This window comes from Benincasa hispida, chromosome 10 (assembly GCF_009727055.1).
Source record: "Benincasa hispida cultivar B227 chromosome 10, ASM972705v1, whole genome shotgun sequence".
Classification (NCBI taxonomy): Eukaryota; Viridiplantae; Streptophyta; class Magnoliopsida; order Cucurbitales; family Cucurbitaceae; genus Benincasa; species Benincasa hispida.
In genome coordinates, this window is record NC_052358.1 from 8579158 (window position 1) to 8596026 (window position 16869).

The following is a 16869-nucleotide window of genomic DNA, read 5'->3' on the forward strand; positions in this document are numbered from 1 at the left end:
TACCCGGTCTTACCCCTGAAATGGGAGGCTTATTGAGCCAGCACTGTTGAGCTGCTCTCACCCATGTAGATCTAAGGATAATCTCGAATAAACAGAAGTTCATAGTTAGTTCAGGATTGAGATCGAGTTACCTAGGTCATCAAATTTGAATTAGTTAGTTTTAAACAGTAAACAGTGTTATAAAGCAAAAGTGATTAAGTCGTGGTCCAATCTTATACAAACTCATTGCATAGGATGCCCCTACTCATATATCTCTATATGAACGATTCAGGATTACATCGTTTGTACTAACTAAAAAGTAGGCCACATCCACAGTGTCCCCAGAACAAGGAGCCCAACCTTATCCCTACACTATAGACCATTTTAGGCTATATACTTGAACTTGGTCCATGTTTTATGTCATCACATAAAGTTCAAGTCTACTTAAATAGCCTCAGGACCTTAGTTTATTGGATTCAAGATTACAATTTCAATAACAATTTTATCAAAAAATAAAATAGAATATGTTTATTAATTTACAAACTATGAGTTTTAGGACATAAAATCCAGCATTAACCTCTCAGCAACCTCATTTTGTTGAGGTGTATACCTCATTGTTCTATGCCTAGTTATACCATTCTCACTACAAAATTTATCAAATTGTTCATTGTAGAACTCAAGCCCATTATCAATTCCAAAGTATTTTAACCTTTTAGATGTTTGATTTTCTATCATGGCTTTCCATTCTTTAAACTTCCCAAAAACTTAGTCCTTAGTTTTAAGAAAGTATATCCAGTTCTTCCTAGAAAAATCATCTATAAAGATTAGAAAATACCTTGAGTCACTAAGGCTTGGTGTAGGAGATGGTCCCCATAGGTCATAATGGACATAGTCCAATGCTCCTTTGGTGGCGTGCTGAGATTTTGTGAAACTTTGCCTGGTTGCTTTACCTAAAATGTAGTGTTCACAAAAGGAAAGGTGTTCACTGATACCTTTGGGAAGAATTCCTTGCTTGGATGGTGCTTGCATCCCTTTTTCACTAATATGGAATAGTCTTTTGTGCCACAAGTCAGCTTCTGTTGAGCTTGTTGTTGAGCCGTGTAGGCACTTGTCATCGTCTCTACTCCTCACACAATGTAAAGGTCATTGACCTTCTCACCAACCAACACAACTTTGGAATCCTTAATCACCTCAAGAACTCCACCTTTTCCTCTGCATTCACACCCAATAGAGTACAACATGCTCAGAGATATCAAGTTTCTCTTGAGCAAAGGTACATGTCTCACATTTCTTAGAAGCTTGATTGATCCATCCTTTAGCTTCAAGGATACTGAACCAACCCCTTTCATCTTGCAAGCTTCATTATTTCCCATGTACACAGATTCTCCATCTACTTCCTTGTAAGTATTAAACCAAGGTCTGAAAGGTGTCATGTGATATGTACAACTGGAGTCAAGTACCCAATCATACTTCCCAAGAGGACTGATTTAGTTGGTTTGATTTCTGGTGAAGGCTAAAGCATCAGAGTAAAAGTAAGAACCTTCAACCACTGAAGCTTCTGGTTGTTTTCCCTTCTGATCCTTCTCTTTTTCTTGGTTTTTCCTTTTCAGACTGTAGCAATTTCTCATCAAGTGACCTTTCTTCTTGCAGTAGTTGCATTTCAGCTTGGTCTTAGGTTTTTGCTCTTCACCTGACTAGTTTTTATTCTCTTTAGACGAGTTATGTTTGTTCTTCCCCTTGGCAAACAGCCCCTCCACGCTAGGCTGCTTCTTCTTGACTGATTGAAGCTCTAACTCTCTAGTTCTTAATATTGAAATGATGACATCAGTGGTAACTGATTCTCTGCCATATTTCAAGGTATTCTTCACCTCCTTATTAGCTTCAGGTAGAGAGTTTAATAGCACAAAAGCCTCATTCTCGTCGCCAATTTTCTCACCAAGACTTTTGAACTCATGCAAATTATCTGAAAGAGGCTTGGCAGAATCCATCTTGAACGTGAAGAACTTCTCCCTTAGATACATCTTGTTGGGGAGATCCTCGGTTGCAAAAAGACCTTCCAGCTTGACCCACATCTTGTAGGTTGTGTCTTGATCAATAACTTGCCTCAAAATATTGTCACTGAGATTCAGAATCAGAGTCTTATATGTTGTATGCTCCATGTCTTCTCTTTCTTGTGCTGATATAGTGGAGGGCAGAGTTGAGGGTCCATAAGGGCTTTGTATGTTCTTTGTTGTCCAATAATAGCTTTGATTTTGGCCTTCCATAGGCCAAAATCGCCCTTCCCATCAAACTTCTCAATCTCATACTTTGCAACACTCATTTCTGATCCAATCGAGTATGGAGTCTTGATTTCTTGAGAATCTTGACGCTCCAAGAAAGTTGATCTTGATGATCTTTAAATGCTCTGATACCTGTTGGGATAACCATTCTTCACAATGCCTAAATACTCAAGATCAATATTGGAGAGATGAAGAAATGACTCAGAAATATTCTACCAAATCCTCGATACTCGAAACTCGATGCTCAATTGCTTCTTTGATCCTCGATGAAAATTCTCTTCTTTGTCTAATGAATCTCTGTTAAATCCTCGGTGGAACTCTACGACAACAAAACTAATACTCAATTGTACTCGACGGTTCTTGAACGATACTCGGTGCAACTCGAAGATGAAAACGATGTACTCGAAGCTACTTGATAGCAAAGAATCGATGCACGATTGACTCGATATTCATATTACTATATGTGATTTGAAAGATAATTGAATGGCACACGGTTTACAATAAAGAAACACTCGAATGAACAAGAAAGATAAGACAAGAAGATGGAGACACAGTGTTTACGTGGTTCGGCAAGATTGCCTACATCCATGGGAAGATCTGCATTCTTTTTACTGATGAAGATTGTGTACAGATTTTTGTTGTTTACAAAAAACTAAGAAAATGATGATAACTCTCTAATTTAAATTTAAAATCAGTGGTATTTATAGAGTATACTAGCTGACCATTTACAAAATTTGTTATAAACAAACAAAAAACTGAGGTATTTGAGTCAAAGCTTCTTCACATTTTTTTCTTCCAAAATTAAGAGCACTTTCAAGGAAAGATAATTGAAGAATTAAATAAAAACTGTTTTAGAATTAATTGAAGAATTAATTTTTTCATTAATTAATTCTTGAAATTAATTTATATAAATGGTAATAAGATCGTTAAAATAATTAAGGAGAAGGTATTAAAAATTAACTCCTTTTTAATTTTTCTTTTGCTATGGACCAAAAGCCCAAAGTCATTCCTAAGAATCTCCGACGAATGATTGATATAGCAAATAAACAAAAAAAAAAACATTTTAGAAAACCTATTTTCTGAGCAAAGATAAGAGAACAAACTTAAGCATCAAAATCTTAACGATTTAAATTGATGCATAGTGGAGTAGGGAAACAAATATGTTAGAGAGAGTGAGTTGCCTCTTGAACTTTCAGTAACTATGGTTGAGACCCTTACAACACGTTTTACTCTTTTAATTTTCTTGATTCTATGTTACAAAGCGTGTTATAAGGCCGTAAACATAAACCTTGGATCAATGCGAAAGCTCTAAAAAGAGACCCTTAAACTCTTTCATAGAATGTGGTCACACCTTCAATTCATGTTTATTGCTTCATCAAGTCTATCGCAATAGACCACTAAAAAATTAAGCTATGAAGGCTTCACATCTAGTCCACACCATAACCAACTTCATCAAGTCTGTCAAAAGCAAACCACTAAAAAATTGAGCTATGAAGATTTTACAATTATCCATCAACTCCATATCAATACCTCCTAAAGGAAGGGATATGGAACTTTTAAGGGTTTAATTCTATCCATCAAGTCCATACTAGGACCACCCAGAGAAAGGACTATGGAGTATTTATGGGTGTGAGTCTCATGCACACTGAGGATTGTAGAATTATTCTCCTTGTTAGGCTTTTAGTTAGAGGATCCGCCAAGTTCCTCTCATACCTAACAAATTCCCAAGAAGATACTCTCCTTTCAATAATAGTTTCACATCTCCAATTCTGAGGCATATATGCATTCTTTTGCAACTATATACACTATTCTTAACAATTCCTATGGCAACCTTTGAATCACAGTGCAAATAGAATGGTACTGACGCCCCATAATGGTACATCTCCCAGTAGGCTTCTAAGCCATTTAGCCACTTTCCTGTTAATTCTAGAGCAATAAATTTAGACTCTATAGTAGACTTTGCTATATAAGTTTGTTTTGGTAGTTTCCATGAAATAGTTCCTCTACCCAATTAGAATATATATCCACTAGTATAGCTTACTTTGTCATTATATGTTACCTAGTTTACATACTCTACTATTCTAATATGGCAGAAAATTATGAAAATGCAAAGAATAATCTATTGTACCCTTAAGATACCTTAATAAATGACAAAGAGAAATCAAATGATCTTCATCAAGATTATGTGAATGTCTACTTGATCTTCTCACAATATATGCAATAACAAGTCTAGTACAGTTCATCAAAACCATAACACTTCCTATAATCTTTGCATATTCAGATCGAGAAACACTATTTTCCTTATTTTTCTCAATCCCCATACTAGCATCATAAGGTGTTCTTACAGGTGCGTCAACATAACTATCAAATCTCTTTAACAGTTTTTATTGTGGTTTGATTGACATAAAAAAAATTGTTCTTAGTTTTTCTAATCTTAACACCAAGTATTATGTCAGATTCTCCTAACGCTTTCATTTCAAAATGTGACGATAATAACAACTTAGTATTATTGATTACATCTACGTTTGTTCCAAAGATAAGCATATTATCGACGTACAAACATATAATCACACAATCAACTCAAAAAAATTTGAGTAAATACATGTATCAAAAGGATATTAATAAATATTCATACAATCGCTCAAACAACTTGAGTAAAAATATGTATCAAATGATATTTACTAATGTACTATTAAGGTTTTCATGCCATTATTTGGGAGCTTGCTTAGTAAAGTTGTCTAGTTATGTCATGAATATATCTTCTTTCAAGGGTCGTTGCAATTATGGGTTGGATATCTAATTGTCTTTGCGGTAATGATAGTGCCTTATACCTGAACCGGTGGCTCACTTTTTCTAAGTAATGGGGAAGAGGACCAAAACATGCCATTGAAAGACTCTACTGAGACAAAGATGGGCTAGCAAGAATGTAGAGGAGGTAGGATGGGTAGTTGGTTAGATCTAGTATGGATCGTACATGAACGGTAGTTGGAGTCAGTGGCTCTCTTAGGGTTACCAAATCTGGGATCTGTAGGGAAGAGGATTGAGTTGGCCCTTGTGAATAGCTTGATACACTATCTCCGTTCAACCCTTTGAGCAAAATGCGGCAAAAGGAAGGAAAATCCATGAACTGACCCCATCGTCTCCATCTCATAGGAACTATGAGATCACCCCAAGGATGCCTTCGGTATCTCATAGAACCTTCTTCAATAAGTGGAACACATTAATTGTCCGCTCTCCGATTTGGCAGTAAGGGTCGGAGAAAGGCAATTACTCATTCTTAAAACCAGTATTCTTAAGACCAAAGAGGCGAGCAGAAAATGGGAGAAAGCTCTTCGTTTCTAGTTCTCCTGTAGTTGGATTCTATAGAACCACAAGAATCCTTAGTTAGAATAAGATTCCAACTCAGTACCTTTTAAGATTTTGAGAAGATTTTACAAATAAGACTTGGTCACATAAATCTCAATATGATTGAGAGACTGGTAAAACACGGTCATCTAAATCAGTTAGAAGACAGTTCATTGCCTTCGTGTGAATCATGTCTTTAGGGTAAAATGACCAAAAGATCTTTTACAGGAAAATGTCTTAGAGCCAAAGAATCCCTAGAACTTATACATTCAGACCTTTGTGGTCTGATGAATGTTAAAGCTCGAGGAGGATATACATATTTCATCAATTTTGTTGATGATTATTCAAGGTATGACTATATTTACCTAATGAGTCACATGTTTGAAACTCTTGAAAAGTTCAAAGAATTTAAGACAGAAGTTGAAAACTTATTATGTAAAAGAATAAAAAAAACTTCGACCAAATTGAGGTGGTGAGTATATGGATTTACAATTCTAGAACTATATAGTAAATCATGGAATTCAATCCCAACTCACAGCACTTAGAACACCACGACAAAATAGTGTTGTAGAAAAAAGAAATTGAACCTTATTAGACATGGTTCATTTGATGATGAGTTACACTCAGTTACCTAAATCCTTTTGGGGGTATGCAGTACAGATTGTGTTGGAAATGTCCTAGAACTCGCAGTTTGTAAATTTTGTGTTAAATCAATAAAATATTATTGAGTATCTTATTTGATAAAGTTATTGATATTGGATTCTATTATGAAAATCCAATAAACATAATCCATGGCTATAGTATGAATACTTTAACTTTATGTAGTGACATAAACAGGATCAAGTTAATAGTAAATAGCCTAAATAGTCTATAAGTGTATAGATGAAATTAGGTATCTAATTCTGGTAACACTATTGGATGCGACCCATTTTGTATAGGTAATACAAATGATGTGATCCACGGATCATTCATATAGAGACATGTGAGTGGGGGCATCCTATGCAATGAGTTTGCATAAGACTAGACCACGAAATAGTAACTTTTCTTTATAACGACCGTTTACCGTTAAAACTGACTATTTCATACTAAAGTAACCTAGGATAACTCGATCTTAATCCTGAGCTAGCTATGAACTCCTGTTTATTCGGGATTATCCTTTGATCTGCATGGGTGAGAGTAGTCCAATAACACTGCTCAATAAGCCTTCCATTTTGGGGATAAGACCGGATAGATAGCTAGGGACATAGCCCTGCAAGATGAAATTCACTCCTACCCATTTTAAGGTTAGTAGATAGGTTGTTCTCTTACGTGTTGATTCCAGGTCTTGAACAATCGGGGCCCCGCCTTCTCATAATAGAGAGAGACATGATTCATAAGTAGTATTATGAATCAATTATTCATTAGAGGGTTCGTGTGAACTTAAAGAACGAAATGTATTTACAGGGGTAAAATAGTAATTTTGACCCAACTATAATTACAAACGACTTGTGAAGAATCGACTTTGATTTACATGGACATAAATATATCTACAGTGAGAAGAGTGCAACTATTAAACTATAGTGGTGTGCCTTGATAGTTAACGAATAGTAATTAATTCGGTTTAAAGAGTTTAATTGATTAATACAGATCGTTGGAGCTCATGATCTGTAAGTCCATTAGGTCCCTCTACTAGCTCATAAATTAGAATTATAAATTGAGTATTAATTGGATGAATTTTGGTATTAGGGTTATGAATTTGAAATGTTCAAATTCAATTTTTTTTAAGGTTTTCAATTAATTGTATTTGATACAATGAAAAACGTTTAATTTAGTTTAAATTAAACGATATTGGAGAACAAATTAATATTTAAATTATGATTTAAATATGAAATTGAATCATATTGGTGAAATTGGTGTTTTATTAATTTAATATTGAGATATTAAATTAATATTCTTTTAATTAAAAAGTTTAGTTAAAATTAAAATTAGTTTTATTTAAATTAGTTATTTTGAATTAATTTTATAAAACTAGTGTAAAATAAAATGATTTTATTTAAAATCATTTTTTCCTTTTAAAATTAGTTTTAAGTTAGTGGATTTTTCCAAATAATCCACTAACTATAATTTAATGGAATCTCACCAAATTCTAATTGATTTATGCAATTATCACCAAGTATGTGTTTCCATCCATGCAGCTCTATTGGTTTGCATGATTTTTATCTATATATAGAAGCTCCATGCAGAAAGATGAAGAGAATTCTGAGTTTACTTACTGAAGTGAAAAAAAATCTGAAAACCCTATTCAACCCTCACTAGTTCATCTTCAATTCAGCTTGATTTAAGTGTTTCCACCGCACATTCCTTCTTGAGCATAGTGGAGAAGATCTTGGTGGTGGTCATCTTGAAAAATCAAGCTCAATCTTGGTGAAATTCTGTTGAATTCGTGGAAGAGATCTTCAAAGGTAGTATGTATTTCAAACCCTCTTATGAATGTCATATGAATAGCATTTTAAAACTTAAATTAAATATAGTTTAAGTGCTTATTGATTCTGAATTCTTCTGTTGCATGTTATATTACTCCTTCAGATTGTAATATATATTTTGAACATGGTTCCCTCAAAAAGTGTTTCAGAAACACCGTATGAGTTATGGAGAGGATGTAAAGACAGTTTGCATCACTTCAGAATTTGGGGATGCACGACACACATGTTGGTGCAAAACCCTAAGAAATTGGAATGACACTCAAAATTATGCCTATTTATAGGATACCTTAAAGAAACAAAAGGTGGATTTTTTTTTATGATCCTCAAGAAGATAAAGTATTTGTATCGACAAATGCTACATTCTTAGAAGAAGATCATATTATGAATCATCAACCTTGCAGTAAACTAGTATTCAATGAAATGTCTAGAGAAACTACAAATTTAACAAGAGTTTTTGATCAAGTTGGTCCATCAACAACAGTTGTTGCTCCATCACATCCTTCTCAAGAGTTGAGAATACCTCGACATAGTGGGAGGATTGTACGACAACTTGATTGATACATGGGTTTAGCAGAAACTCATGTCATTATACCTTATGATGGCTTAGAGAATCCATTAACCTTTAAACGGACAAAGGAAGATGTAGAAAAAGATCGATGGATTGAAGCCATGGACCTAGAAATGAAGTCAATGTACTTCAATTCTATCTGGGACTTGTAGATCAACCAGATGGAGTTAAACCCATTGGTTGCAAATAGATCTACAAGAGAAACGAAACCAAACTAGAAATGTGCATACCTATAAATCCAGACTCGTAGCAAAAGGTTTTACCCAAAGAAAGGAGGTAGACTATAAAGAAACCTTCTCTTCTATGGCCATGATAAAATCTATAAGAATACTTTTGTCCATTATTGCATTTTATGACTATGAAATATGGAAAATGGATGTCAAGATAGCCTTTTTGAATGGCTATCTTGATGAAAGTATTTAAATGTTTCAACCAGAAGAGTTTATTGAACAGGGTCAAGAGCAAAAGGTTTTTAAGCTTAAAAGATCCATTTATGGGTTAAAACAAGCATCTAGATCCTGGAATATAAGATTTGACACTGCGATAAAATCTTATGGCTTTGAGCAAAATGTTGACGAACTTTGTGTTTACAAGAAGATAGTCAACAAAACTGTAGCTTTCCTGGTCCTTTATGTTGATGATATCTTGCTCATTGGGAATGACACAAGTTTTCTTGCTGACGTAAAAAGATGGCTAGCATCGCAATTCTAAATGAAAGATTTAGAAGATGCGCAGTACATTCTTGGCATCCAAATTGTTCAGAGTCACAAGAACAGAACATTAGCAAAATCTCAAGCATCTTATATTGACAAGATGTTATCCAGGTATAATATGCAAAATTCCAAAAAGGGTATGTTACCTTTTAGACATGGAATTCATTTTTTAAAGGAACAGTGTCCTAAGATGCCTCAAGAAGTTGAGGAATGAAAAGAATTCCATATGCATCAGCGGTTGGGAGTCTGATGTACGCATGTTGTTTACACATCCTAACATATGCTTTGTAGTTGGAATTGTCAGTAGGTTCCGATCTAACCTTGGACACAGTCATTGGACTGCTATTAAGAACATTTTCAAGTATCTAAGGAGAACGAGGGACTATATGCTCATGTATGGGTCTGAGGATTTGATCCTTACATGATACACTGATTCTGATTTTCAGACTAATGTAAATTCTAAGAAATCCACTTCAGGATCAGTTTTCAATCTTAATGGAGGAGTTATAGTGTGGAGAAGCATCAAGCAGAGTTGTATCGCTGACTCCACAATGAAAATTGAATACGTAGCTGCATGTGAAGCAGCTAAAGAAGCAGTTTGGCTACGCAAGTTCCTGACAGATTTGGAAGTGGTTCCAAATATGCATCTATCTATCACTCTATATTGTGATAACAGTGGAGTGGTTGTCAATTCAAAGGAACCAAGAAACCACAAAGGTGTAAAACATATTGAGAAAAAGTACCATCTCATCAGGGAGATAGTACATCAAGGAGACGTGATAGTCACGAAGATAGCCTCTAAGGATAATCTTGCTGATCCATATATGAAGGTCCTCTCGGCTAAAGTGTTCGAGGGCCACTTGGTCAGACTAAGACTACAAGCCTCATAATCTAGGGCAAGTGAGAGAATGTCAAGGGTATATAGATGCCCTAGTTTATTGTATTTTCTCTCTGTATCTCAACATTTTGTACATTATATATTTGTATATATTTGTAACTCACTGGAGTATTAGTCTAAGTGGGAGATTGTTGGGAATGTCCTAGAACTCGCAGTTCGTAAATATTGGAAACATATTATATTTAACAATAAGAAATATTATTGAGTTGTTCATTCAATAAAATGTTATTGATATTGCATTCTGTTATAAAAATTCAATAAACGAATCCATGGCTATAATATGAATACTTTAACTTTATATAGAGACATAAATGTGGATCAAGTTTTAGTATATAGCCAAAATGGTCTATAAGTATATGAATGAGATTGGGTACCTCATTCTGGCAACACTATTAGATGCGACCCACTTTGTATACTGATACAAATGATGTGATCCCATAATCATTTATGTGGAGACATTCAAGTGGGGGCATCCTATGAAAAGGATGTTTGCATAAGGTCGGACCTCAAAATAGTCACTTTTCTTTATAACGATAATTGACAATTTCAAATTTGATGACCTAGGGTAACTCGATCTTAATCTTGAGCTAACTATGAACTCCTGTTTATTTGGGATTATCCTTTGATCTACATATGTAAGAGTAGTTCAATAATACTGCTTAGTAAGCTTTCCATTTTGGGATAAGACTAGATAGATAGCTGGGGACATAGTCCTGCAAGATGAAATTCACTCCTACCTAATTTAGGGTTAACAGATAGGTTGTTCCCTTAAGTATTGACTCATAGTTTTGAACAAAGGGGCCTCGCCCTCTCATGGCCGAGAGGGATATGGTTTATTAGTTGGAATATAAACCAATTGTTCAATAGAGGATCAGTGGGAGCTTAAAGAGCAAAATGTATTTATAGGGGTAAAATGATAATTTTGACCTAGCTGTAAATACGAACGACTTGTGAAGGGTGACTTACTGATTATGGTTAAAGTGGACAGAAATATATCTATAGTGAGGAGAGTGCAACTATCGAGCTATAGTTATGTGTCTCGGAAGTTAACCAATATTGATTAATTCGGTTTAAAGAATTTAGCCAATTAATCTCAAATCGTTGAAGCTCATGATATGTAGGTTCATAAGGTCCCTCTACTAGCTCGTAAAATTAGTCCTTGGATTAGTGAATTGAGCGAATTTGAAATGTTCAAAATCAAAATTAGGGATTTAAAATTCGAAGTGTTCAAATTCAATTTAGCGTTTGATTAATTATATTTGATATAATTAAAACGTTTGAATTTTTCAAAATTAAAACATAAATTGGAGAGATTAAAATATTCAAATATTGATTAACATGAATAGGATTCATGTATCAAATAAGTGTTTAATTAATTTAATATTTGATATTAAATTATTATTTAATTAATAAATCAAATTTGTTTAATTAATTATTTAAATAAAACATTTTCAATTTTATAAAATTCAAATTCTGATTTAATTTTTTTTATTAAACTTAATCTTAATTTTGATGAAATTTAAAAAGAAATTGAAAATGGAGACAACCAAGTTAGTAGATTAATCCAACTTTTGTTGGTTTAATCAGTTGATCAACACCTATCCCACTATAATGGTGCCAATTGAAGTATCATATGGCTGCTTCATTTAGTACTTGTATGAAAGGGATGCATAAATATGTCAAATTTCAGAGATTGAGGGGATGGATTGCTTAATTTTTTGAAATTCTGCAGAAACTCTATACTGTCTCTAAAACCCTCTTGGTTCCCTCACTCAGTTGACTTTAATTTAGTGTTCCACCACACAATCCATGTTAAAGAATAGTAGAGAAGATCATTGTGGTGGTCTACTGTCAATTTGAAGGCTCAATTCGTGGAGAAGAGCAAGGATCGAAGAGTTTCATCAAAGGTATAACATTCTTGAACCTTCTTCATTGAAAATGATTTTCATGCATGCTTTTAAACTCAAATTAAGTGTAATTAGAGTACTTGTTAATTCTGATTTCTTCAGTTGCATGCATGTTTACTCTATCATAGACAATATGTTGCATATCCTTTAGACTCAGACTTTCTAGATGACCCTCGAATACTTTAATCGTGAGAGCCTTCGTAAATAGATCAGCAATGCTGTGCTTCGAAACTATCTTCATGACAATCATGTCACCTCGTTGCATAATCTCCCAATCAAGTGATATTTTCTCTCAATGTGTTTTCCTATTTTATGACTCCTAGGTTTCTTTAAATTTGCCACAACACCTAAAGACATATTTGGAACAACTTCCAAATCAGTAAGGAACTTCCACAACCAAACAGTTTCCTTAACAGCTTCACAAGCAGCTACATGTTCAGCTTCCATTATGGAGCCCACGATGCATTCTTACTTGATGGTTCACCAAATTATAGGTCTTCCGTTAAGAGTAAACACTAACCCTGATGTGAATTTCCTAGAATCCTTATTGGTCTAAAAGTCTGAGTCTATGTATCCTGTAAGGATCAAATCCTTAGTTCCATATACAAGCATATAGTCCCTCATTCTTCATAGATACTTGAGGATTGTTTTGATCACTGTTTAGTAATCTAATCCTGGATTGGTTTGATATCTACTGACAATTCCTATTGCATAGCAAATATTAAGTCTGGTACATAACAATGCATACATAAGGATGCCAACAACCAATGCATAGGGAACCCGTCTCATTTTCTCAATCTCTTGAGGAATCTTAGGACACTAATCCTTAGACAAGATAATTTCATGCCTGAAAGATAATAAATCCTTCTTAAAAATATGCATCAAATATCTGACAAGCATCTTGTCAATATATGATGCCTGGGATAAGGCCAGCGTTTTGTTCTTACGATCCCTGATGATCTGGATCCCTAGAACAAACTGCGCCTCACCAAATTTTTCATTTAGAACTAGGCAACTAACCATTTCTTTACATTTGTCAGTAATTCTACATCATTCCCAATGAGTAGGATATCAACGATATAAACACAAGAAAAGCTATTGAACAATCGATGATTTTCTTGTAAACACAAGGTTTATCAATATTCTAATCAAAGCCATAAGATTTTATCGCAATATCAAAACTTATATTCCAAGATCGAGATGTTTGTTTCAATCCATAAATGAACCGATTGAGCTTGCAAACCTTTTGCTCTTGACCTTACTCAATGAATTCCTTTGGTTGATTCACGTAGATGGTCCCTTCAAGATTACCATTCTAAAATGCAGTTTTGACATCCATATGCCATATCTCATAGTCACAATAGGAAGTCATACATAATATGACCCTTCTTCTTACAATAATTGTAGGTTACTTTGTCCTTATTTTCTCGTTTCAAATTATTTTTATTCACTTATTTGATGTTCTCAGAGTTTTTCCCCTTTGATTGTTTTCCTTTCATGAACAAAGCTTTAGAATATTTTTCCTCTTTTTTGAGTTCCATCTCTTTAAATCAAAGCGAATTCATAACAATATCTAGTATTAACGAATCTCTACCATACTTGATAGCAGATTTAATCTCCTTATACTTGTCTGGAAGTGAATTCAAAAGTATCACAACTTGATTCTCTCCATCTAACTTCTCGCCAAAATTATGAAGATCTTGACAAATTCAATTAAAGTCAACTATATTCTCTTCAAGATCTTGCAACGCATCCATTTTAAAACTAAACAGTCTCTCCTTCATATAAATCTTATTTGTGAGAGATTTAGACATATAGAAAGTGTCCAATTTAGTCCATAACTCGTAAGCATTTTCAATTTCACACTAAGGCTTCTTAGGACATTGTCGGCCAGATATAGAATAATGGTGTTATAAGAAGTTTCAGACATTTCTAGTCTTTCAATTTCAGTCAAGGTTGCAGGCAACTTACTTGGATCAATTAGGACTTTTGCAACTTTTTATTGAACGAGCAACGCCATCGTATTCTTCTTCTAAAAACTGAAATTTTTCTTTCCATCAAACTTTTCAAGTTCAAATCTATCTGACATCTTCAAGAAGATGAGATATCCACAGAGGAACAAAGTGATCTAAAACGGAATCTCATTCGTGATCGTCTCAATCGGCTTGATAACAATTGATGAAATCAGAATAAGTAATCGGAAGAACAGAACAGTAAAGTATTGAATGAAAAAGAGTAAAGGAGATAAGAGAACAAAATGTTTGTAGTAGTTCAACGTAAAGTCTACATCCAATTTGAATTACAGAAGAAAATTCCCAAAAGGAAGATGAAGAATGTCTTTTATAAAACAAACATACTACAAAACTGGGTTTTAATGTCGATTTAAAACTGACATTATAGGGGTACAATGTCAGTTGAAAACCGACATTGAAGATCATGTTATAAAACGTCTTTAATGTCGATTTTGAACTAACATTATAAATAACCATGATTCCAATACCAGTTATCTTCAATATCAATTTTCAACCGACATTGAATGCTATCTTCAATGTTGGTTTTCAACCAATATTGAACATCATCTTCAATGTCGATTTTTCACCAACTTTTTGCCAATAATTGTCCGATATTAAATGTTGTCATCATTTTTTCATTGAAGAAAAGCATAGATTTATATAGCTTACGCATGTTCAAATTATTAGTATTTCTCATTTGCCTGTACATACACTAAATAAAATCTTAATTGCTTTCATAAGTTCCCAATAAGTCAAAAAAGAGGAATTGGATAATAATTTTAACTTCAAAACCAAGATAAAACATATTTTTCATCAAAATCAATTTCATATGGTTTAGATAACAAAATCCTACTTATCAACCATGAAGTAGACTTCTACATTGAACAAATAGAGTATACATGCTAAGTTGCACACAAGAATAGAATTCAAAATAAATGAATTACAAAATGGTTAAAATGACTAAAAATAAGCTGAAGATAAATAAAGAGTGTTCAACAATGTCTTACCAAGTTTTTCGATGTCAAATTTTTGAAACTAAGGACTAATTCTCCCACCTACGAAGTAGATAAGACGACAATATGAACAAATAAGTAAAAAACAACAATTTGAACAAATAAGTAAATCAAAGATCATGTTAGCACACAAGAAAAAAGACCTCAATAGGTAGAATTCTACTTACCTAAATGTTTTAAAAGTGCTTCTCAAACAATCAAAAAACTCCTAAAATAACAACATTTAAGTTCTAAGGTCAGAACTTAGTTCGAAACCTTATTTGAAGCTCAAATAGTGTTCAAAATGAATAGAAGAAAATGGTGTTGTTGTGTACCGGCTTTGTTGGGCGTTGTTGAAATGAGGTGTCCGTTACAAACATAGCAAAAAGGAGTCGGCTTTTGCTGCGATGGTGCGTGAAGTTTAGTATTTCGATCACAACCGATGATTCTCTTCAATCCTGAAATTGGAACTTCAAATGATTAAGATATGTTTTATTATCGTAATTCTTAGTTAAAATACCATGGGTAAATGTCAAACCTTGTTGAGAACGGGGGAAACTCTAAAAGGGGTTGTTGAAACGTCGAACACTAAGCAACTCCTACCAGAAATGGGGCATCGGAGGATGTAACCAGTCGAAGAACACAAGGAGAGAAAGAGGAGAGGAAGATGAGAGGTTTTTAGGGTTTTCTTTTCGTTCTTTAATGTTTTTCCTTTCTTCTTTTCTTTTTTTAAAAACAAAAACCAATAAAACAAATAAGGAAAAATAAATAAAGTTTAAGAGAAACTTTACATTAGAGTTGTTTTTATTTTAAATTTTCTAATTGATAATTTGGAAATGAGAAAAATAAAATTTGAGAGGGAAATGAAAATGGGGGAGAGAGGGGAAAAAAAATAAGATAAAAAAATTGTTTGAGATTCAAAAGAGAGAGTCACCTACAATGTCGGTTTAAAACCGACATTAAATATCCACTTTTTTTTAAGAAACCGACATTATACATCTACTTTTAGTTTTTCCAACCGACATCAAAGCCCAAATTTCTTGTAGTAAAACTTTAGATGCTTCACAAAATCTTGATCAATGGTTATTAGATAGATTCCTTTTCGTTCATTAAAAGAGAGAGGGCAATGGAAATGCACATGCTTCATTGCAAAAGCCCATATAGAAAAGAAGATTTTAACTTAATAAACTAATGTCATCGTTTTAATGTCTCATTAGATTTTTAATAAAGAGTTTCAGTTTACTATTTGATCTTCTATATTTATTATATATATAATATATAAAATATATAATAAAATAAAAAAATAAACAAAAACTTTTTGGTTTATTGGGGCGATGGGGATTCGTAATTTTTCCCATCCCGAAAATCATAAAACAAAGATATGAAAAAAAAAAAAGGGTCCACTTATAGAAGACTCAAGAAGTAAAGAGTCACAAATGGATCGAAATCCAACCGTTCGGTTTGTTAATTTCTTCAACCCAAATAACATTTATTAAAAATTTAATCCAACCCAACTCGACCATTAAACATTTAAGTTGAGTTGGTTCGGGTTAATCGATTTATTTATTTAAATTTATGTTCTAAAAAGAAGTAAGATGTTAATACGAAAAAAATTGATTCAATTATTTTCATATATTGAATTAAGATATAATATAATTTCAATTTATATAATAATTTTTTTATTTCCAAAGTAGTAAACTATTTTTAGGAGTTA

The 16869-nt window shown here is 33.4% G+C and overlaps 1 long non-coding RNA gene across 2 annotated transcripts in view; it reads right to left on the minus strand.

Moving 5' to 3' along the window:
- Nucleotides 1–15875, minus strand: part of LOC120088013 — a 21293-nt gene extending 5418 nt beyond the window's left edge. The window contains exons 1-5 of one of the 2 annotated variants that reach the window (XR_005484788.1): nucleotides 15694–15875; nucleotides 15491–15613; nucleotides 15344–15384; nucleotides 15171–15218; nucleotides 14123–14315 (exon numbers count right to left, since the gene is read on the minus strand). This is a non-coding gene — a long non-coding RNA (uncharacterized LOC120088013). The remainder of the gene's footprint in view (nucleotides 1–14122; nucleotides 14316–15170; nucleotides 15219–15343; nucleotides 15385–15490; nucleotides 15614–15693) is intronic. The other variant, XR_005484787.1, reaches the window with a different exon arrangement.
- Nucleotides 15876–16869: the final 994 nt, after the last annotated feature.